Source organism: Enhydra lutris, unplaced genomic scaffold (assembly GCF_002288905.1).
Source record: "Enhydra lutris kenyoni isolate GAN:26980312 unplaced genomic scaffold, ASM228890v2 scaffoldscaffold13, whole genome shotgun sequence".
In the NCBI taxonomy this organism is placed as follows: Eukaryota; Metazoa; Chordata; class Mammalia; order Carnivora; family Mustelidae; genus Enhydra; species Enhydra lutris.
Genome location: NW_019154097.1, coordinates 9,714,422 through 9,739,866, shown reverse-complemented (window position 1 = coordinate 9,739,866; position 25,445 = coordinate 9,714,422).

Here is a 25,445-nt window from a genome sequence, read left to right as displayed (position 1 = left end):
TTTTTTTTTTTTTTTTTCTTTCTGAACCTTTTTATCCCCTTTCTCCCGCCTCACGATTTGGGATCTCTTCTGATTTGGCTAAGGCATATATTCCTGGGGTTGTTGTCACCCTTTTAGTATTTTACTTGCTCCTTCATATACCCTTATCAGGACAAAATGACAAGGCGGAAAAATTCACCACAAAAAAAAAGAACAAGAGGCAGTACCAAAAGCTAGGGACCTAATCAATACAGACATAGGAAATATGTCAGATCTAGAGTTCAGAATGACGATTCTCAAGGTTCTAGCCGGGCTCGAAAAAGGCATGGAAGATATTAGAGAAACCCTCTCGGGAGATATAAAAGCGCTTTCTGGAGAAATAAAAGAACTAAAATCTAACCAAGTTGAAATCAAAAAAGCTATTAATGAGGTGCGATAAAAAATGGAGGCTCTGACTGCTATGATAAATGAGGCAGAAGAAAGAATTAGCGATATAGAAGACCAAATGACAGAGAATAAAGAAGCTGAGCAAAAGAGGGACAAACAGCTACTGGACCACAAGGGCAGAATTCGAGAGATAAGTAACACCATAAGACGAAACAACATTAGAATAATTGGGATTCCAGAAGAAGAAAGAGAGAGGGGAGCAGAAGGTATATTGGAGAGAATTATTGGAGAGAATTTCCCCAATATGACAAAGGGAACAAGCATCAAAATCCAGGAGATTCAGAGAACCCCCCCTCAAAATCAATAAGAATAGATCCACACCCCGTCACCTAATAGTAAAATTTACAAGTCTTAGTGACAAAGAGAAGATCCTGAAAGCAGCCCGGGAAAAGAAGTCTGTAACATACAATGGTAAAAATATTAGATTGGCAGCAGACTTATCCACAGAGACCTGGCAGGCCAGAAAGAGCTGGCATGATATATTCAGAGCACTAAACGAGAAAAACGTGCAGCCAAGAATACTATATCCAGCTAGGCTATCATTGAAACTAGAAGGAGAGATTAAAAGCTTCCAGGACAAACAAAAACTGAAAGAATTTGCAAATACCAAACCAGCTCTACAGGAAATATTGAAAGGGGTCCTCTAAGCAAAGAGAGACCCTAAAAGTAGTAGATCAGAAAGGAACAGAGACAATATACAATAACAGTCACCTTACAGGCAAGACAATGGCACTAAATTCATATCTCTCAATACTTACCCTGAATGTTAATGGGCTAAATGCCCCAATCAAAAGACACAGGGTATCAGAATGGATAAAAAAACAAAACCCATCTATATGTTGCCTACAAGAAACTCATTTTCAACCCGAAGACACCTCCAGATTTAAAGTGAGGGGGTGGAAAACAATTTACCATGCTAATGGACATCAGAAGAAAGCAGGAGTGGCAATCCTTATATCAGATCAATTAGATTTTAAGCCAAAGACTATAATAAGAGATGAGGAAGGACACTATATCATACTCAAAGGATCTGTCCAACAAGAAGATCTAACAATTTTAAATATCTATGCCCCTAACGTGGGAGCAGCCAACTATATGAACCAATTAATAACAAAATCAAAGAAACACATCGACAATAATACAATAATAGTAGGGGACTTTAACACTCCCTCACTGAAATGGACAGATCATCCAAGCAAAAGATCAACAAGGAAATAAAGGCCTTAAATGACACACTAGACCAGATGGACATCACAGATATATTCAGAACATTTCATCCCAAAGCAACAGAATACACATTCTTCTCTAGTGCACATGGAACATTCTCCAGAATAGATCACATCCTGGGTCCTAAATCAGGTCTCAACCGTTATCAAAAGATTGGAATCATTCCCTGCATATTTTCAGACCACAATGCTCTGAAGCTAGAACTCAATCACAAGAGGAAATTTGGAAAGAACCCAAATACATGGAGACTAAACAGCATCTTTCTAAAGAATGAATGGGTCAACCAGGAAATTAAAGAAGAATTGAAAAAATTCATGGAAACAAATGAGAATGAAAACACAACGGTTCAAAATCTGTGGGACACAACAAAGGCAGTCCTGAGAGGAAAATATATAGCGGTACAAGCCTTTCTCAAGAAACAAGAAAGGTCTCAGGTACACAACCTAACCCTACACCTAAAGGAGCTGGAGAAAGAACAGGAAAGAAACCCTAAACCCAGCAGGAGAAGAGAAATCATAAAGATCAGAGCAGAAATCAATGAAATAGAAACCAAAAAAACAATAGAACAAATCAACAAAACTAGGAGCTGGTTCTTTGAAAGAATTAATAAGATTGATAAACCCCTGGCCAGACTTATCAAAAAGAAAAGAGAAAGGACCCAAATAAATAAAATCATGAATGAAAGAGGAGAGATCACAACTAACACCAAAGAAATACAGTCAATTATAAGAACATACTATGAGCAACTCTACGCCAACAAATTTGACAATCTGGAAGAAATGGATGCATTCCTAGGGACATATAAACTACCACAACTGAACCAGGAAGAAATAGAAAGCCTCAACAGACCCATAACCAGTAAGGAGATTGAAACAGTCATCAAAAATCTCCAAACAAACAAAAGCCCAGGGCCAGACGGCTTCCTGGGGGAATTCTACCAAACATTTAAAGAAGAGCTAATTCCTATTCTCCTGAAACTGTTCCAAAAAATAGAAATGGAATGAGAACTTCCAAACTCATTTGATGAGGCCAGCATCACCTTGATCCCATAACCAGACAAGGATCCCATCAAAAAAGAGAACTACAGACCAATATCCTTGATGAACACAGATGCAAAAATTCTCACCAAGGGATGCCTGGGTGGCTCAGTGGGTTAAGCTGCTGCCTTTGGCTCAGGTCATGATCCTAGGGTCCTGGGATCGAGTCCCGTATCGGGCTTCTTGCTCAGCAGGGAGCCTGCCTCTCTCTCCGCCTCTGCCTGCCTCTCTGCCTGCTTGTGTGCTTTCTCTCTAAAAAAAAAAAAAAAAAGAAAAAAGGAAAAAAAATTCTCACCAAAATACTAGCCAATAGGATTCAACAGTACATTAAAAGGATTATTCACCACGACCAAGTGGGGCTGCAAGGTTGGTTCAACATCCGCAAATCAATCAATGTGATACAACACATTAATAAAAGAAAGAACAGGAACCACATGATACTCTCCATAGATGCTGAAAAAGCATTTGACAAAGTACAGCATCCCTTCCTGTTCAAAACTCTTCAAAGTGTAGGGATAGAGGGCACATACCTCAATATTATCAAAGCCATCTATGAAAAACCCACCGCAAATATCATTCTCAATGGAGAAAAACTGAAAGCTTTTCCGCTAAGGTCAGGAACACGGCAGGGATGTCCATTATCACCACTGCTATTCAACATAGTACTAGAAGTCCTAGCCTCAGCAATCAGACAACAAAAGGAAATTAAAGGCATCCAAATTGGCAAAGAAGAAGTCAAACTGTCACTCTTTGCAGATGATATGATACTATATGTGGAAAACCCAAAAGACTCCACTCCAAAACTGCTAGAACTTGTACAGGAATTCAGTAAAGTGTCAGGATATAAAATCAATGCACAGAAATCAGTTGCATTTCTCTACACCAACAACAAGACAGAAGAAAGAGAAATTAAGGAGTCCATCCCATTTACAATTGCACCCAAAACTATAAGATACCTAGGAATAAACCTAACCAAAGAGACTAAGAATCTATACTCAGAAAACTATAAAGTACTCATGAAAGAAATTGAGGAAGACACAAAGAAATGGAAAAATGTTCCCTGCTCCTGGATTGGAAGAATAAATATTGTGAAAATGTCTATGCTACCTAAAGCAATCTACAGATTTAATGCAATTCCTATCAAAGTACCATCCATTTTTTTCAAAGAAATGGAACAAATAATCCTAAAATTTATATGGAACCAGAAAAGACCTCAAATAGCCAAAGGAATATTGAAAAAGAAAGCCAAAGTTGGTGGCATCACAATTCCGGACTTCAAGCTCTATTACAAAGCTGTCATCATCAAGACAGCATGGTACTGGCACAAAAACAGACACACAGATCAATGGAACAGAATAGAGAGTCCAGAAATAGACCCTCAACTCTATGGTCAACTAATCTTCGACAAAGCAGGAAAGAATGTCCAATGGAAAAAAGACAGCCTCTTCAATAAATGGTGTTGGGAAAATTGGACAGCCACATGCAGAAAAATGAAATTGGACCATTTCCTTACACCACACATGAAAATAGACTCAAAATGGATCAAGGACCTCAATGTGAGAAAGGAATCCATCAAAATCCTTGAAGAGAACACAGGCAGCAACCTCTTTGATCTCAGCCGCAGCAACATCTTCCTAGGAACATCGCCAAAGGCAACGGAAGCAAGGGCAAAAATGAACTATTGGGATTTTATCAAGATCAAAAGCTTTTGCACAGCAAAGGAAACAGTTCACAAAACCAAAAGACAACTGACAGAATGGGAGAAGATATTTGCAAACGACATATCAGATAAAGGGCTAGTGTCCAAAATCTATAAAGAACTTATCAAACTCAACACCCAAAGAACAAATAATCCAATCAAGAAATGGGCAGAAGACATGAACAGACATTTCTGCAAAGAAGACATCCAGATGGCCAAGAGACACATGAAAAAGTGCTCCACATCACTCGGCATCAGGGAAATACAAATCAAAACCACAATGAGATACCACCTCACACCAGTCAGAATGGCTAAAATTAACAAGTCAGGAAATGACAGATGCTGGCGAGGATGCGGAGAAAGGGGAACCCTCCTACACTGTTGGTGGGAATGCAAGCTGGTGCAACCACTCTGGAAAACAGCATGGAGGTTCCTCAAAATGTTGAAAATAGAACTACCCTATGACCCAGCAATTGCACTGCTGGGTATTTACCCTAAAGATACAAACGTAGTGATCCGAAGGGGCACGTGCACCCGAATGTTTATAGCAGCAATGTCTACAATAGCCAAACTATGGAAAGAACCTAGATGTCCATCAACAGACGAATGGATAAAGAAGAAGTGGTATATATACACAATGGAATACTATGCAGCCATCAAAAGAAATGAAATCTTGCCATTTGCGACGACGTGGATGGAATTAGAGGCTATCATGCTTAGCGAAATAAGTCAATCGGAGAAAGACAACTATCATATGATCTCCCTGATATGAGGGAAAGGAGATGCAACATGGGGGGTTAAGGGGGTAGGAGAAGAGTAAATGAAACAAGATGGGATTGGGAGAGAGACAAACCATAAGTGACTCTTAATCTCACAAAACAAACTGAGGGTTGATGGGGGGAGGGGAGTTGGGGGGGTGGGGTTATGGACACTGGGGAGGGTATGTGCTCTGGTGAGTGCTGTGAAGTGTATAAACCTGGCGATTCACAGACCTGTACCTCTGGGGATAAAAATATATATGTTTATAAAAAATAAAATTAAAAAAAAAATAAACTCAAAATGGACCTAAATATGAGACTTGAAACCATAAAAGTTCTACAAGTAAATATAGTCAGTGAGCTCTTTGACATCAGCCTTAGCAACATTTTTCTAGATATGTCTCTTCAGGAAAGGAAAACAAAAGCAAAAATAAACTATTGGGACTACACCAAAATAACAAGCTTTCACACAGCAAAGGAAACCATCAATAAAATTAAAACACAACCTACTGAATGGGAACACATATTTGCAAATGATAGATCTGATAAGACGTTAATACCCAAAATGAATAAAGAACTTAGAACTCAACACCAAAAAAAAGAAAAATAATAATCTTATTAAGAAGAGGGCAGAGGACCTATAATAGACAGTTTCCCAAAGAACACATACAGACGACCAATGGATACATGAAAAAATGCTCACCATTACTAATAATTAGAGAAAAGCAAATCAAAACCACAATGAGATGTCACTCATACCTGTCAGAATGGCTAAAATAAACACAAGAGATAACAAATGTTGGCGAGGATGTGGAGAAAAAGGAACCCTTGTGGACTGTTGGTGAGAATATCAATTAGTGCACCCACTAAGGAAAACAGTATGGGGGTGTCTCAAAAAATTAAAAATAGAACTACTATATAATTGGGCATTTAATCAAAGGAAACGAAAACACCAATCCTAAAAGATATATATACCCCCATGTTTATTGTAGCTTATTTATAGTAGCAAAGACATGGATGCAGCTGAAGTACCCACTGATAGATGAATGGATAAAGAAAATGTACACACACACACACACACACATATATATGCATGCACAGGAATATTACTCAGCTGTGAAAAAGGATGAGCTCTTGCCATTTGCAACAACATGGATAGACTCAAAGGGTACTATGCTAGGTGAAATAGGTCAGACAGAGAAAGACAAACACCATATGATTTCACTTAAAGGTGGAATCTAAAAAACAAAACAAATGAACTAACAAATAAATACACTTAAATACAGAGAATAAGCTGGTGGTTGCCAGAGGGGAGGTAGGTGGGAAGAGGAGTGAAATAAATAAAGTAGATTAAGAAGTACAAACTTTCAGTTATAAAATAAATAAATCACAGAGATGAAAAGTACAGCATAGAGAACACAGTCAACAATATTATAATAATGTTATATAGTGAAGTTGGTGAGTATACTTACAGGAACACTAAGTAATATATACAACTGTTGAATCAGTATGTTGTACACCTGAAACTAATATAACATTGTATTTTAATTACATTTCTACAAAAAAAAAACTAAACAATACTGAAAGAAATGGCAAATATATTAGCTTATGAAGCTAACTGAATCATAGGAAAAGTGATTTTAAGAGGAGAAATACAGATAGAAGCCTATTTTAACTAAAATAGATAATTGCTAATGAACATAAGCTACATCTGTCATGTTCATGAAAAATATGTTTTTATTACTATCTACAAATCAATTTCCTTAGTAAGAGTTCATGACAATTTTCAATATTTTTCAAAACAGTAATTATGACATAAGACTTACTTCTAGATAGTTTGATTTCAAGTCAAAATTACTTTTAACCTCACACTCCCTTCCGCCTCAGCTAAAGTATGTGAGATATTAAAACCTAAGTCAGAGAGATCTTTTTCATCAAGAATCTCAGAGGAGGGCATATGCTCCCTCTTTACAGAACAAAACAACTCCTCCTTTTCTCCATGTCGCTTAGCATGCTGACGATTATGAATACTTTTAAAAGTCAATGGTATTTAGATACAGGCTTCCTGTTACAGAATAATAAGTCACAGTAATAAAAGGCACAGCATAAGGAATACACACAAAAAGTGTGTAATTGCTTATATGTATTTCAATGGTATTTATTTCTATCTCACTAAAAGAAAACAAGGTACTAAAAGCAGAGACAGGAAAAAAAAAAAAAGAGTGACTTGTGCTTTATAGTCAAGATGTCTGGCTGAGCTGTTTTTTATCAGGTGTTGGGAAGTATATCCTACAGTCAAGTTCTTCAATTATTGAAAGCCTCCCTCAGAAAAAAACTGTAAAGTGCCTTGCAAGTTATATTCTGACTAACATGTTATCAAAAAAAAAAAAAAAAAGATACCATAAATGAAAGTTAATTGGAAGAGGAGGTCAAAAGAATGCCTCACAATGGCTAGAAATTTGCTTCTGGTTTCATTGAAGAATCAAGACATTGGAATGGCAAAATGAGATCACAGAGTTAAAAATGTACAAATGTGTTCAGAGCAATGCGATTTTTTTTTTTAAGGGCAGACCTGAATCGGTCCACCCGGGGATATGTAGACCCAGTAAGGGTATTATCTACCTCGGGGAGGTAACTAAATTATTCCCAGCATTTTGGGGACTTCCTCCATAGTCCTTTCGATTTCTTCAGTGGCAAAACTGGGCCACTGGGCTTCATTTTGGGAAACAGTCAAAAACAGTTCAGAGTTTGGTTTGATAAATCAGATGGATTACAGGATGAAGAATCACCACATTTTGTTAAAGAAGGGTGGGAGGTTATAAATTGAAGGAAATTACTTTTCAACACCTTATAAATTGGCTCTGGGGGAAATTCTTTACCCAGGGAATTTTTAAAAGTGTTTCAAGAAATGACAGTATTATTGGAATAAGTATATATACATACCCTCTAAAATAACAACTTTAGAGAGGAAAACATACACTGAGATATATAAAGTCCCTCCAAGGTTGCTATAGAGTGGCGAGCTTGCACTCAAAATGTTATTTTTAATGCATTTTAAAGAAAATATGTGACAAGGATTATCTAAATTCTTGTATATGTTAAATCTCATTACTTTGTAATGATACTGCATACTCCCTCCATGCGATTATAGGAAACATTTTATATACACTGAGTTCAAAAGTCTTTTGCAGACAGGTGGTTGATGAATTACCAGATCTTTAATTCATAAATTTAACTTGTTACACTCATTTGGTTTATTGTGCATAATACACACAAACCCTGAGTGATTCGTACAAACTATTTTTTACTCATAAAAACATGCCAAAACCGTTTCAGAGAGTTGCTTTTGTCTCTTTTTAGAGTGCTCATTCTTCAATGTGTATAAACAAGCCAGTGCTTTGATATTCAAATTAATAAAAGCAGTCAAAACGAGAAATGAATCCATCTGAAAATCATATGCTTCCATTTGATGCATATTAATGAAAAGCTCACACACACACAAGTTATTCAAGAGGGTATTTACTTTACAAGCAATGAAAAACTCCCTTGCAGGTAAAACAGACAGAAAGGCTATTTCGAGGTTAATCACAAAGTAGGAGTGCCTCCCTGCAAACTGCTAGGAGCATGGACTTTGAGGCAGGGTGGTTGGAGGGGGGGAATTTGAATTTAACACTGACTCAGCTATTCATTAGCTCTATGACTTTGAGGGAATTACTTGACTTCTTTGAGCCTTCATTTATTCACCAATAATAACAATAAAAATGCCCATTTCAGAAAGCAATTTTAAGAAATAAATAAGAGAGTACATGTAACTTTCTTAGCTTAGTACCTGGGACTTAATTAGTTGTCATTATTAATATGATTATTAAGTTGGGGGCACCTGGGTGGTTCAGTTGGTTAAGCGACCAGCTCTTGATTTCAGCTCAGGTCATGATCTCAAGGTCCTGGCATAGAACCCCACAGTGGGCTCTGTGCTCACCATGGAGTCTGTTTGTCCTTTCTGCTCTGCTCCTCCCCACCCCCACTCACAGGCGCACACACAAACACTCTCTTGCTCTCAAATAAATAAATAAATAAATAAAATCTTTTAAAATATATCTGATTAAGTTGGACAACTTTTTTTTTCTGCGTATCACTTTTCTCTCCTATAAAATGAGAATGTTACCTAATTAATCAGTGAGAAACAAATGAGGTGACAGAACATTTAAAGAAAATTTAAATGTTATGCAATACTGGAAACTGTCATGAAATAGAAAATACTATTTTGTCTACATTACAAAGAACAATAAAATGCCTTATTCCCCCCAGGCTAATTCCAGCTGAACACATCTTCTCAAGGGCTTGCATCTCCTCTCTTAGAAAAAGGAGTTTGGTAATTTCAGTCTGAGGTGATTGAGTTTCTCTGGACTTCACAAACAGACGGGATCGTAGTAAGAATAAAAAATCAAATTTCATTGGTTCCTACCCCCATCAGGTGGGACCTGCAAGCAAATTTCTTTCTAAATACCTCCCACACCCACACACTCAGGTGTGCCTGGGAGTCCCCACAAAGTATCTCCTGTGTGCTCACAAACATCTCTCTGAGCTCCTGTCTCCATATGGCAGCCTTCATTTATTCACCAATAATAACAATAACAATACCCATTTCAGAAAGCAATTTTAAGAATTAAATAAGAGAGGACATGTAAATTTCTTAGCTTAGCTTGTCTCCTTGTCCAGCTCTTCTGTACCAATCAGGTGGATGGAACTGATGGGGGTGGAGGAAACCGCAAGGGCTAGTGGTCCAGAAGGTCCAGGGTCACTCTTATGCTGGAGGTCAACACACAACCAACCTCGCTGAAGGCGAACTTCCCAAAAGTTTCACCCAAGGCCTGAACCAATTCTTGGCAGCCCATGCAGAGATCCTGAAACCAAGCTCATTGCCACGTTCTAAGACAAGAGGTAAGTCCCTTTGCTCGTATATCACCAAAGCTCTTTTCTTCATCTTCCCCCACCCAGTCTCTGCTTGGGGGAATAAGGTGCACAGCCCTTCCCCAGGTCCAGTTCCTGATTAAGCTCTCCTTGCTCCTCCCCAGCTCTCTCCATCACAAGACATTTGTGGAATATAAACAAGACTGGCATTGAGAAAGTAAGAAGTATCCCCTATCTTTCTTCCTTTCATGGCCTGGGGACTCCGGCTAGGTGGATGAGAGGGTTATAACTTTGGAGAGCTGAAGTGGTTCAAGTTTTTGCAGTGTATTAGGTGGGCTCATTACTGCTCTGCAGAGCACTTTTAACTTACCTGGAATCTTTCCTTTTCTTTTTCTTATTTTAGCTGAGAGGAAATTCTGCTTCTTCTCTTCTCTTTCTTTATTTCCTCAGTTAAATGGCCAAGGGTATGTATGGCCCAAAGAAGAAGAAAGAGGGAACTTGAGATCTGGGACCTTAAATTTCTTTCTAAATACCCTGAAAAGTCACCAGGCAGGAAAAGGAAGAAAGGATTAAACTGGACATTTTCCTCTGGCAAAATGTGAGCACAAGAGCCTAAGCACAAAAAGGCCTGTGACCTAATAGCATGGACCAGAAGCTGTTTCCTTTAACTGACAACAAATCCTAGGGGTAACTGAGCCCAGAAAGTAATAGAGGACACCGTCGTTGTCTGTGACTTCTGCAGCTGGGTACTGAATCACTTCACCAAGAGACAAATGGCCGCTCATGACTGCACTAAGAGATTTTAATGGATCCCAAGCTATCTGTCAAAATAAAATTTTACCAGCCTTAGAAATCTTCAAACTCAAAAGGAGACTAGAGACATATAAGAATCTATCACAGTATGTGGAAGGTAGACTTTTTTTTTTTTTTTTTTTTGGTATTATGGGTTACATTTAGGTAGTCCTTAGGGCCAAGGACTGAAACTCTTGACTTGATGTTAATTTAATCCTGGTTGGGATGTTTAGGTGTGTTCTGAGGTAGGTATAAGATCTTGGCTCCATTTGACAGTGAGGGGACCTGATTTCCTGAATCAAACTGGATCCCTTGCCTCTCCACTGAGTTGTCCAGACCCATAAAATGACCTCAGAATCTGCAGAAGACCTGGGAATGGTTGAAACTTGAAGGTGTCTTTGTCTTAGTAGGAGAGGATGTTGTGGATGCAGCATGGTCCAGATATGATATAGATGTGTGACCAGAAAAAGGAATCAGGGGACAGAAAAAACCCAAGACAGGGTTATTGAAATACCAAGATGAAGGGGGGACATTGAGAATAGTCTCTATAAAGGTTATATGCGTTTCTGAGGAATGAATGACACTTTCATGTTAATATATAATCCTATAGGTCAAGTGCCCAATACATACCTCTGGAGGGAATTAGTTATGTTTCTCCTATAAAAAATAATGCACGGAGAGAAGTGAAAGCCACTTCACTTAGCCAAAATTGTCAAAATAAGACCAACAAGTAAAAGCTATGGGAAGTCATATTTCAAAGACATTCAATATAAAACGTTTAACAACTGAAAGATGGAACAGGTTACCTTTGGAGCCTATACAATAAAAAGATTTAGAGCATAGGTTTGAGAGTCAGAAAACTGTGGACTTGAATCCTGATGTTTAACATACACTCACTGTTACTCAGCTTCTTTGGGCCTCTTGTTTCTCACCTAAAGACTATGGATAATAATAGGGCATACGTCCCTGAAATATTGAAGGATTAATGACATAATGTAAAAAAAAAAAAAAAAAAAAAGTACTTACACAGAATCTGACAGTTAAGAAGATTCAATAGATGGAAGTTTTGTGCTACTGCTTTTGTGTTACTAACCAGCATGAAGTAGAAACTGCCAAATACAGATGGAGGAGATAGTTAGCTCTGGGAATTTATATCATGTAAACTATGTTTGTTTCTAAGCAAATGCATTCTAAGCAAACAATGACTTTAAATGGACAGCTCAGCTCAAAAGAGATGAAGTTAATGGTGCCCACTAGCAAGAGAAGACTCAAAATACGTGTGTCTGTTCACTGTACCTCTCCATCTGACCCATGTGATATGGACCTGGATAGCCTAGCACAATAAAACAGACAGATCAATAAAGTTTAAGCAAGAATTCCCACATGAGGTAATGCAGGGGGGAAAAAAAAAACCACATCAAATTGGACTATGACATAAAGGGTCTCTGTGTGTATGTTATATGTTGAAAATATCTGTAAGTGATTTTATATGACCTGAAGCAGAATACCAAGGGCTAGTTATTACATAAATAATGGAACAGGAAGATAGCAACAATATTTAAGGTTACTCAAGACGATGAGTAAGCATAAAGCTGCCATTCGAAATGTGAGCATCTAATCCAATTCTATAAGGAATTAATTAGCTGATCTTTTGATTTACTTGAACACTTACCAAATTGCTTTCACAAAGACAAATACAATGGTCTCTGCTGGTGAATTAAAGGTGAGCCCTGTCTTGAATGAAATGACACATTTCAGTCTATTATTTAGTTTTAGAGATTGTCTTTATTAGATGTGTATCAACAAAAGGATGCTTCTTGGATCAGCACAGGAAAGGACTAATAAAGGGAGATGTTGTTCATTGTTAGCATAAGAATTCAAAAACAAATTAATGTTACAGAGGATTCTATACAGAACACAGATCCTCCAAGGGAAATAGAACTTGATCTTATTAAAACTGTAAAAACCCCATTTCATTGATAGCCTCTTTATCCAGTCACCAGCTTCAAGTAAAAGGGACTCCCAGTCCTAGACACTGAACTGATGAGCTCAGGTTAAGCAGTCCACATGGAGCCTTTTGTTTATGAAATGGCCATGCTGTTACCAAGGAGCACAGAAAAAAGTGCCTCCATTCCACTCCTGCCACAGACCATGCCTGTCTTCATCCTCGCAGCAGGGCCAGGGGCTCTCCTTATCGGATTCCTGCTGGTTCAGCTCCTAATGGCCTTCCTCAATTCCCATTCTGTCTGCTTCACTTTGGGCTGACACAGCAAATGCATACAGAAGAGGTCTGCAGCATGGCAAGAGTCAGAGACTGGAGACAAAGAAGTCTCCTTCAATTAATTTATTTTTTCCTTATTCGTTTATTTGTCTGCAATTTTGTCCATCCATTGATGGTCAAGGATTTCAGTGACTGACACCAGGGACAGGCACTAAAAGAAATCAATTGTCAGTAACCTCAGAGATCACAAGGTACTGGATAATAATTCTATCTGAAAGAGAGCTACTGGGTTTGTGCAAAGCACAGGGAAAAACAGGTGGGAGAGCCTAACAGAAATATTATACCTTGACTCCAGTATACCAAAGCCATTTTGGATTCTGTTCCAATTGACTGTCATACACATACTTCAGAAATATGGTTGGGATTATTTTCTGATACAGGTCAAAGGTTGTATCCAAAGAAATGAACTCATAAAAGAAGATCTGGAAATTATCCTGTGAATTGGAAGACTTGGCGAAAGTCAGGTTATAGAATTTAGGCTACCAAAGAGGATTGTGCTTCATCAGGAAATTGTGATTCAATGTGGACAAGAACATTCAAACTAATAATTTTTGACATTGAGATACACTATAAAAAGGATTTGATATTTCCCTTTCTAGAGAATATTTGAAGTAGCCAAGACTATCATATACTTCTGGTTTCTTAAACAATAAAATCCTGTCTTCTACGCCTGATATGCAAGGCCATTTATAATCCAGTGCCAGACTACCCTTCAAGCTACATCTCTTCCCTACAACTTCCAAATCCTTTACTCCAGCCACACAAGAAGTACTTCCTTTTTATCTACTGATTCATTTGTTGATTCATATACTCATTCATTCATCCAACATACATACATACAGCATCTCATTTATTTATCTAAACAACCTTGTGAGATAAGTAGAATGTGATAATTTTTCCTAGAGCAGGGATGTGAATGCTCTGCTAAGGCATCTGAACTTAATTCTTAGTGGACATGAAAATCCCACAAAGTACATGGAGATTAGAGGGATATCTGTCAGGGAGTTAACTTGGTCTGATTTTTATTTTGGAAAGATAACTCTAGAGGCATTAGAGTAGGTGGGGTGTGGTGTGGGAATTGATAGTGGACACAGAGGATATTGCAATGATCCAAGCAAGGTATAATAAGAATATAAACTAACCTTATGGTGATGGGAATGGGGAAACATGGAATCACTATGAGAGACATTTAGGAGGTAAAGTGCTAGAAGCCCAGGTGACTGACTAAAAAGTATGTGAGGAAGAGGGAGGTTGCCAGAGGAGACCTGGGTTTCTGCCTCAAGTGACTGGATTATGGTGGTATCGTTAACTGAAATGGAAAGTGTAGGAGAAGCAGGTTTGTGGGAGAAAATAAATCCTTTTATGTCTTCTGGCTTAGGTACTATGTGACATCCAAGTTGAGATGCTGTTAGCTTCTTTAACATGTGAATCTGGTCTCTTCTGAATGGAAACATCAAAAAAGAATTAATATAAAGTTTCTATTTTGTTCTATTTCTATTTTGCCCTTTTACTTTCACCTGACTGATCAAAGACTCTAAGTGCTAATATCTTTTTAACACCGACTTAGAAGTGTTTGTGAGATAATGAAATACAGGCAACTGTTGGGTGAGTAAATTGGTACAGTCTTCCTGGAGAGCAGTTTAGCAGAATGAGTCTCAGTTAAAAGTGCCTCCCCTCTGTGGTAGATTAAAAAAAGAAAGAAAAAAAAAAGCCACAGTGGTTTGTAGCTCCTCCCATCAAAAAGTTGAGACTACTTTTCTACCCCTGGAATCTGAGCTTGGCTACAGAACTTGTTTGGTCAATGGGACATTAGAAAACATGACTAAAAAGGACTGCAGAGTATTTGCCCATTGGGGTTTGCCCTCCTTTATTGCTGGGAAACCTTACACCATCCTGTGAACAAGCCCAGGCTAGCTTCCTACAGGGAGAAAGACAGTGTAGAAAGAAGCCACAGTCACCCTGTCATCTCAGCCACTTCAGCTGCACCAACTAAGGCCTTGAACACCCTAGATCATGGTTTCTGAAACTTGCCAGTATTGACATCTGGGATGAAACCATTCTTTATTGTGGAAGGCTATCTTGTGCATTGCAAGATGTCTAGCAGGAGCTCTAGCCTCCACCCATTAGATGCCAATAGCTCTCTTCTCTCCCACATTGTGTTAGCCGAAAATGTCTCCAGACATTGCCACATGTGCCCTGGGACTGGGAGACAAAATCACCACCATTTGAGAACCACTAGTCTAGCCCATACTCATCATCATATTCAAGGTATAGTGTTTATAATAATAGCAAGCACCATTAATTATATGCTTATTATGTCATATATACTATGATAAATATTTTATGTGGGTTATGTCATTTAATCCTTACTGTAAGCCTGTGAAGCAGATGTTATTAATATCTCTATGTTATAGATTAGGCAACTTGTTTTATAAAATAAGTCTCTTATTAGAAGCATCACTTTTTAACATACATATGCATAGATATGTACATATATATGATTATTTGTTTTTTTTTAACACAAAAAAGGATTTTATGATATTATCATTTAAGACAAATTACTCTGTGGTCATGAGAGTGCCAACTTTGGCCCTTTCAGCATTGAGGACGAAGTTGATCATCTGTGAACCAGGAGGTGTCTTCACCATACACTAAATCTGTTGGGGTCTTGATCTTGGATTTCTAGCCTCCCAAACTAGGAAAGACACATCCAAAAAGACTGAAAACCAAACTAAGGGAGGACTTCCCTCAGATATTGGCTACAAAGTACAAATGAGATGAAGGATTCAGAAGGCAACTTTTGCTTGGATCACCGTAAGTAATGGATTTTTAATAAAGTCAGGAATACAAATGAAGAGTAAAAGAAAGAAGAAGAATAAGAAAGTCTTATCATTATAATGTGGTCAGGAAATGAAAAATATAGGCAGCCATATAATTTCAATTTTAAAGCTACAAGGAGAATAATTATTTCTATTGATTAATTACATGACACAATAGTATTTAGCATGATATAAAAGCCCAATCCACTTACTTAACATTTATTTACTCTTTTGTTTTGGCAATGTATTATTTAACTAGCACATTGTACTCTGCTTATTATATAAGACAATATTTACCCCCAACCTGTTATTTTCATGGAGCTACAAATGTCAGTCCATTCGGCAGACTGAGTCTACTGCGAAACATCTAAACAGACAGGAGGGAGGGAGGAAGGGTAGGATGGAAGGAAGAAGGTAGGAGGGAAAAACAGATTAAGTTTTGATTTGTTTTTAGAAGAAAACAAATAGGAAAAAAACTTCACCAAGAAGAGTAGAGAAGACCTAAGAAAGTAGAAATGTAAAAAGCAGAAAGGAATATGACACTAAAGATTTCTCTTTCCTTACCTACCATTTTTATTTTCATGATTTGCATTCTACACTATAACCTATGGTTGTGATTTGTACATTTCACATTTTTTTTGTCAGTATTGATTGACTTACATAGCACTGTAGATCTTATCTCCCTTATAAAGGGGCACTTCTGCAATTTTGGACACACACACTTCAAAAGAAGTATCGTAAGCTATGATCCCCAAAGATAGCTCTGAATAGTAACAGGACTTAGAGTGTCAGATATGGGGTTATGATCACTATAGATATGCCATATTATTTTAAATGTATCTAAATTTCTTATTTACTTCTGGCATTTGATATTTGTTCTGCTATACCATTTAGCCATTTTATTGACAATTTGTAATTTTACAAAGGTAAATTACATCTAGGAAAACACAACATTTGGGATGAGTTTAATTCATTGTGTATTTTCTTAAGTTATAACTGTAAAGTTTTAGAAACAATTTTTGTTATAATTTTGATGAAAGAGTTTGGTCTTCTTAAATTTTATGCCTGTATAGATACCTAGTAAATAATTCGCTTGGGAATTCAAAACTGATTAATGTATTTAGAAGATACAACTTCCAAATCTATGTTATTACTGAGTTTTTTTTTCATTAAAATGTAATAGCTACTTTCACTCAATAAAAATAAAATGGCATTTTCATTAAAAAAAAAAAAAAAAAAAAGTAGGGACGCCTGGGTGGCTCAGTTGGTTAAGCGGCTGCCTTCGGCTCAGGTCATGATCCCAGCGCCCTGGGATCGAGTCCCACATCGGGCTCCTTGCGCGGCAGGGAACCTGTTTCTCCCTCTGCCTCTGCCTGCCTCTCAGCCTACTTGTGATCTCTCTCTCTCTCTGTCTCTGACAAATAAATAAATAAAATCTTTAAAAAAAAAAAAAAGTAACTTTGGAGCCAATCCACAGGGTTGAAATTCTATTCTATCACTAAGCATTTGTGTGGACTTGGAAGTCATTTTGCCTCTCTGCTTTATTTTCTCAATTGTAAATTGCTACTATAATATTTAAATGAAGTAATATAGTAATATATGCAACTTAGAATAGTACCAGGCACATGGTAAGCCATACACACACTCCCCCTCCACACACACACACATTACTATTAATAATTTTCTTTTTCCATTTCCCAAAGAAAAACAGACATCCCTCCAGGTAAGTAAACATTAAGCCACATTTTTCAAAATGGCACAATATAACAATTTATTTAGTATTCCATAATTTATTCAGTGCCCTACTGATAAACTATTCAGATATTTTTCCATATTTTATGACTAAATGCTGCATTAGTAGAGATATATAACTATATCAGGATCTATCTATATATATATCCTTAAAAACTCATGCCCTCATTTCCTCAGGATATTTTCCCCCAACATTAGAGTACTGAGTGAAAGGTATGTGCATTTTCAGTTTTGAAAATATTTGCCAATTAAGTGCTAAAACTGTTGTAATAATTCACACAACCATCAGCAGTGTATAAAGTGTCTGTTTTCACATATACATACATATACACATACCTGCCACCACCGAAAAAAACAGTATTTACAAATTTTTTTAATAATCTAATGGTAGCAAAATGGTATCTGGAGTCTTTATTTGCTTTTCTCTGAATATTAATAAATTTGATGTAATTAATGGCCATTTGCATTTTACCTTTTATGAGTTTCTTGTTTGTACATTTGCTCATTTTACTACTGTCTATTTCTTATCATTTTGTGGTGCTCTTTGATAGTATGTTCATTAACCTATTACATGCCATATGTACCGCTAGTATTTTCCTACCTTTCAAGTTCTCATCCTTGTATCAGTGAATAGCCACTCTTTAGCCAATGGCTCTGAAACAGAATTTTTCCTGGCCTCTGAGGATTTGTGGCTATTGAAGCATGAGCATTCAATGCAGATGCATTAGGAGATGCACGTGTTTCCTATTATAAAATCAATGCTTCTAAGAATCTCCCTGAAGTGAGACAGCATCACATCAATCTTCATACTTTACCTTACGAAAAATAAACCTCTTCCTGAAAAGGAATGTCTGGTTCATTTACTAACTCCCTGGGAGCCCCATTTCTCTGGGACGGTCTTGCATCCCAATACACTATGTTCTTCTCTCCTACTTTACAGGAATATATGAGACTTGGTACCAAGTTTACACTAAGGGCTCTAGGATCTCTGTGGTTTTTAATCAGTTCATGGAAGGCCTGGTGCATCTTACCTCAAACACTCAGTAAATCAAGGATCACACTGTCTCATGTCTGTGTCTTTTGTCTTCCCAATGAAATAGTGAGCTTAGTTGTGATTTTTTCCATTGCTTTTCAGGAGCCCTGATGTTTTCTTGGACACAGAACAAGGCTATTTGGAATTTCTCCCTGTAAGTAATGATCTATTTATGGACCTGTTTCTCTGACACAGTTCTCTTGACACAGTTTTAAGACACAGAGAAAAAAGGAATGAAGTGGGGCCAAACAGCTCCTGAGCATGGCAAATGGGATAAAGGAGCAGATGATTCACTCAGTCAGTCAACTGATAAATATTAATTGAGCCTCTTCTATGGAACAGGCTGGGTGCCCACCTACCAATATGGTACAATTTGAGGAAAATCACAAGACTTACTTAACTAAGCTAAAGCACCTCCACCAACAATAAAGATTCACTTCCTAAAATTCTTAGTAAGATCTTAGACAAAATCAGCAGCCTCAGAAAAAGAAACACATGACAGTAATCAAATGGGCCAAGAAGTAAAAGAAATGAAAGGGCTGCTCAAAGATGGGATACTACTCAAAATAAACTACAGTCACAGGTGTATTTGGAGGAAGAAATAACCTATACCATGACCATGATAAATTTATAGTTTTAATGCACAAACAATGAGCATCAGATGGTGAGGATATCACATGGTTCAGACCCGAGGATGGATTCATACCAGTTACAATCTATACTGGGGGTTAAAAATGAAAGGGACGAGAAACTGAAGTGACACCACTGTAGGAGTGCCGTGGAGACCTCTTGGACTAATCAAGGAAAGGAATGGTGTGTTCCTGACACAAACGATGGAACTGACACCACGGTGAGGAAGATCAGGGATAAAAGACAAATATTCACCTACTGGCTAAAACAGAACTTGACTGACCCGGTGCTCAGGCACACACCTAACATTGTTTTGTGATTTCATTTCTCAGAGCAGATGAGGTCATTAGGTAGACTAGGCCGTAATTTATTCTCATCGATAGTAATGTAGAATGAAGGAAACATCCTTAAAACAGGAATGTGCAAGTTTCATGATAGCCAAGGAGTATTTTAAGAACTCCGGGGAATAAAGGAACAGAACTCTCTAATCTAAAATTCTAGAAAGGGTTAACAGTGCTTGGTGTCATGTGGGAGGAGTCTCAAGAGTAAAAGTATAACTTGGAAAAAGTATCAACAACTCCACTGGGGAAGGAAAGTTAAGTTATCTAGAAAGACCAGTGTGACTACACAAGGTTGGATTTCAGTAAGCTTCACTATAAACACTATATACTAATAGGGACATAAAAAGAAGATAAATACGTTAAAATACGTGCAAGATTTGAGAGAATGGTAACACAAAGAATAAATGAAAGGAATTAATGGTTGAGGAAAAGTTAAAAGATGAAAAGGGGGCACTGACATTGGTAAAGAATAAGAGAGGCAATGAATCAGGGTAGATGCTGGGAAAGAAAAACGTGGAACGTGGTAATTCTCCTGCTGCCCTGGGTGGAAGTCTGGACTTCAGAGTTGTCTGAGGAAGGGGATGGGAGTCATTCATTAGGGATCAGCAACAAAGGCTGTCTAAAATGGTCAAGAGCATAGATCAAAAGACATGCAAGGGAAAGGGAGCTCAGAGAAAAGGGCAGGAAACCAGGGAAAGGTCACAAAAGAAACTATCTTTGGTAAAGTCCCCATGGAGCAACTGATAAAGTGAAGTTTGTGTTTAGCAGCCCCTCGGTGTAGGGCACTTATAGACACAAACACGCTGAAGAATGTATACACTGGGGGTGCCTGGGTGGCTCAGTGGCTTAAGCCTCTGCCTTTGGCTCAGGTCATGATCTCAGCATCCTGGGGTTGAGCCCCACATGGGGCTCTCTGCTCAGCAAGGAGCCTGCCTCCCCCTGTCTCTCTGCCTGCCTCTCTGCCTACTTGTGATCTCTGTCTGTCAAATAAATAAATAAAATCTTAAAAAAAAAAAAAAAGGAATGTATACACTGGATTTTGTAGGAGAAAACCAGTGTTTGTTAATATGATTCTAAATTTTATTTTTAGCATGTCTGTATCTGAAGGTATTGCTGATATTTTGTCCAATAGTAAGGAAAGGAGAAGGCATTGGGAAGTTCTAACCCAGAATATTTTTGGCTCACACTCTCCCTATCCATTGCCCAACTAAGTTGCTCCACTGGGCATCTAGCATCAAGTTGGCATCAGAATCCCATTCATTCATGACTCTTTGGGTTCACTTACTTATCCACTACTCTTCGTTTATTCACCTATTCAACAAACATTTACCACATAACTCAGATTTCTAATAATCAAAGGAATGTGTCCAGTTTCAACTTTAGCTTGTCATTAAAACTTCAATCTAGGGGCGCCTGGGTGGCTCAGTGGGTTAAAGCCTCTGCCTTCGGCTGAGGTCATGGTCCCAGTGTCCTGGGATCGAGCCCCACATCGGGCTCTCTGCTCAGCAGGGAACCTGCCTCCTCCTCTCTCTCTCTGCCTGCCTCTCTGCCTACTTGTGATCTCTATCTGTCAAATAAATTAATAAAATCTTAAAAAAAAAAACAAAACTTCAATCTACCTGCCTATTCATGCAGTTGACTCTTCCTGATGATTTTCATCAAAAGAGTTTTGTTTTCTCTAGCTCTACAGAGGTTAAGGACATGAGACCCTTGTTACTGCAGATGATGCTTTCAGTCCCCACAGCCCTATCTGGTAAGGCTTCTGCTTTTAGTTTAGGTTCGTCTGAAATAGTTGACTCCTTCTGGAGTCACCCTCCCTCTCTGTCCTCCCCACTTTCCTCTTCTGTAAGCAACACCCCCCACCCTACAGTTTTTTTTTTTTTAAGATTTTATTTATTTATTTGACAGAGAGAGAGAGAGAGACAGCGAGAGAGAGAGAGAGAGAGAGCGCACAAGCAGGGGGAGTGGCAGAGGGAGAAGCAGACTCTCCACTGAACAGGGAGCCTGATGTGGGGCTTGATCCCAGGATCCTGGGATCATGACTCGAGCCGAAGGCAGACGCTTAACAACTGAGCCACCCAGGCACCCCCTACCTACAGGTTTTAAAACAAGGATGATTATCTTCTCAACCCCTCTGACACACATCATATTAAAATGGGAACACAGTAAGCAAAAAAATTAATAGCTTTAGGTAAGAAGTTTTGGGCAAAACAAAAAAAGTTTTGGGTAAAGTGGTCCCCTGTATAAATGCCAAACATAAACTCTGTTTACCACAGTACACTTCCAAGTCATATCAAAGAGAAACACATCTGATCCTAGGGTGATTTATATCCTCAGCCAACACATATATTTCCCTCTGATTCATACTACATGATTTGGCTTTCAAATGCCAAATGAACAGTGAAAGTTCGTGCCTTGCATTTCTGGAAGAGTTACCTCTTCTCCATTCTCTATAACATGATGGTGCTGAATTAGTAATATTATATTAATAAATGAACACTTCTGTAGAATTGTTTAGTTTACCCTCTCATTAATCATTTCAAAACAATTCTTTATGAGTTACCCTTGTCTTCATTTTATAAATGAAGCAATGAAATCTACAGAGGTTGAGAAAAGTCTCAACCTCAGTTGTATCAAGGCTCAAACTCAGATCTTTTTTTTTAATTTTTTATTTTTTATAAACATATATTTTTATCCCCAGGGGTACAGGTCTGTGAATCGCCAGGTTTACACACTTCACAGCACTCACCATAGCACATACCCTCCCCAATGTCCATAACCCCACCACCCTCTCCCAACCCCCCTCCCCCCAGCAACCCTCAGTTTGTTTTGTGAGATTAAGAGTCACTTATGATTTGTCTCCCTCCCGATCCCATCTTGTTTCATTTATTCTTCTCCTACCCCCCAAACCCCCCATGTTGCATCTCCACTTTCTCATATCAGGGAGATCATATGATAGTTGTCTTTCTCCGATTGACTTATTTCGCTAAGCATGATACCCTCTAGTTCCATCCACGTCGTCGCAAATGGCAAGATTTCATTTCTTTTGATGGCTGCATAGTATTCCATTGTGTATATATACCACATCTTCTTTATCCATTCGTCTGTTGATGGACATCTAGGTTCTTTCCATAGTTTGGCTATTGTAGACATTGCTGCTATAAACATTCGGGTGCACGTGCCCCTTCGGATCACTACGTTTGTATCTTTAGGGTAAATACCCAGTAGTGCAATTGCTGGGTCATAGGGTAGCTCTATTTTCAACATTTTGAGGAACCTCCATGCTGTTTTCCAGAGTGGTTGCGCCAGCTTGCATTCCCACCAACAGTGTAGGAGGATTCCCCTTTCTCCGCATCCTCGCCAGCATCTGTCATTTCCTGACTTGTTAATTTTGGCCATTCTGACTGGTGTGAGGTGATACCTCATTGTGGTTTTGATTTGTATTTCCCTGATGCAGAGTGATATGGAGCTCAAACTCAAGGCTCAAACTCAGATCTTTTGATGGAAATCTCATACTTTCCCCTACATAGCACCATTTCCAAGTGATCTTTATGTTCTCTTTCAGGGGCTGGGATGGGTACGGGCTGCAAAGTTGTCTGGGGGGAAGGGATGGGAGTCATACATTAAGGATTAGCAGCAAGAGTTGTCTAAAATGGGCAGGAGTGGGCACCTGGGTGGCTCAGTTGGTTAAGCAGCCAACTTTTGGTTTTGGCTCAAGTTGTGATTTTGGGTCCTGGGACCAGTCCCTGCTGGCTGGGCTCCATGCTCAGTGTGGAGACTTCTGGGGGTTCTTTCCCTCTTCCTCTCCCTCTGCCCTTCCCCAAGCACATGCTCATGTGTGCGCCTGTGCTCGCTCTCTCTAATACACACACACACACACACACACAAAATCTTAAAATAAAATAAAATAAAATAAAATAAAATAAAATGGGTAATAGCATAGACAAAGACAAATGCAAGGAATAGGTAGCTCTGTAGAAAAGGGTTTGAAGGGTGTCTAGGTGGCTCAGTTGGTTAAACGTCTGCCTTTGGCTCAAGTCATGATCCTGGAGTCCCAGGATTGAGTCCTGAATCAGGCTCCCTGCCCAGTGGGGAGCCTGCTTCTCCCTCTGACCCTCCCCACTCTTGTGCTCACTCTCAAAAAAATAAATAAAATCTTTTTAAAAAGTTCATTAACTCTTTCAAAAAAGGAAAGGAAGGGAAAGGAAAGGAAAGAGATAAAAGAAAAGGGGTTGAAAGACTGGGAAAGGGGTTGAAGACTGGTTGAAGACTCTCAGAGGAGAAATTATACTGCTTCTCCCTCTGACCCTCCCCACTCTTGTGTTCTCTCTCAAAAAAATAAAATCTTTTTTAAAAAGTTCATTAACTCTTTAAAAAAAGAAAAGGAAAGGAAAGAAAAAAAAAGAAAAGAAAAGAAAAAAGAGAAAAGAAAAGAAAAGGGGTTGAAGACTGGGAAAATATCAGAGGAGAAATTATACTGCTTCTCCCTCTGACCCTTCCCCCTCTTGTGCTCTCTCTCAAAAAAATAAAATATTTTTTTAAAAAAAAGTTCCTTAAGGGGTGCCTGGGTGGCTCAGTGGGTTAAAGCCTCTGCCTTTGGCTCAGGTCATGATCCCAGGGTTCTGGGATCAAGCCCCGCATCAGGCTCTCTGCTTGGCAGGGAGCCTGCTTCCCTTCCTCTCTCTCTGCCTGCCTCTCTGCCTATTTGTGATCTCTGTCTGTCAAATGAATAAATAAAATCTTTAAAAAAGAAAAAAGTTCCTTAATTCTTTAAGAAAAGAAAAGAAAAGGGGTTGAAGACTGGGGAAAATACCAGAGGAGAAATTATACTGGGTGAAGCTCATACAGAAAAATTGTTTAGGTGAACACTGTGTTTCATCTCCTGTAATAATGGAACAATTATTCTTTTTAATTCACATTTTAACAATATTTAAATCATCTTCATTTGTAAAGTATCATCCAGGGAATTAGAATTCAATAAAATTTCCTTTTGATCCAAAATATAATCTCTTAAGTTACAGCCATTTCCTAAACTCAAATCAAGAAATGAATCAAAATTACTTTTGAAGAAAAAGAAAAGTCCTAAAGCTTCTTCCTGTGGTTCTGCATTTTCAGAAACAGGTTTACTTGGAAGCTGAATCTACCTTAAAGGCAACTTAGCATTATTTTTAGGAAACAGGTCGGGAGGAGGGACGGGAATCTAGCACCTGGGAGGGAAAAATGAGAGAAATTGTAGGTGGGTAGATATTTCTCTTTGCTACTAAAAAGCCGGAAAAAATCTTGACAGTAAGTATCCTTGGGATGGTCCCCACAGGCTTTCTGGAGAAACAAGAGAAAAAAGAAACCCTAGTTCCATGAATTGTCCCCTAACAACAAATGATCTTGAATTTGAGGAAAAGGTAGCAGAACAAAGGTTTATAGCAAAAGTGAGATCTGGGAGGAAGAGAGGAGGAAGAGCCCCTCTTGGGGCTTGGCTCACCCTCTGGTGAAAGATTATAGGACATTGTATCTGCCAGATGCCTTATTGGAAAAGGTATGCATGATCTGATAAATTCTGATTTATTCTCTAGTGATTTCATCCTTCCGGTAACACTAGGCCATCAATTCACCAGTTCTGAATGTTTAGATTTCTTTCAGTTCTTTTCCTATAAATTCTATTCTCTTCATGTATAAAGATATAGCTTAGTTTTTCATCACTGCCACACTGGCTTTTCCTGATGACTCTTAGGAAGGCTGACA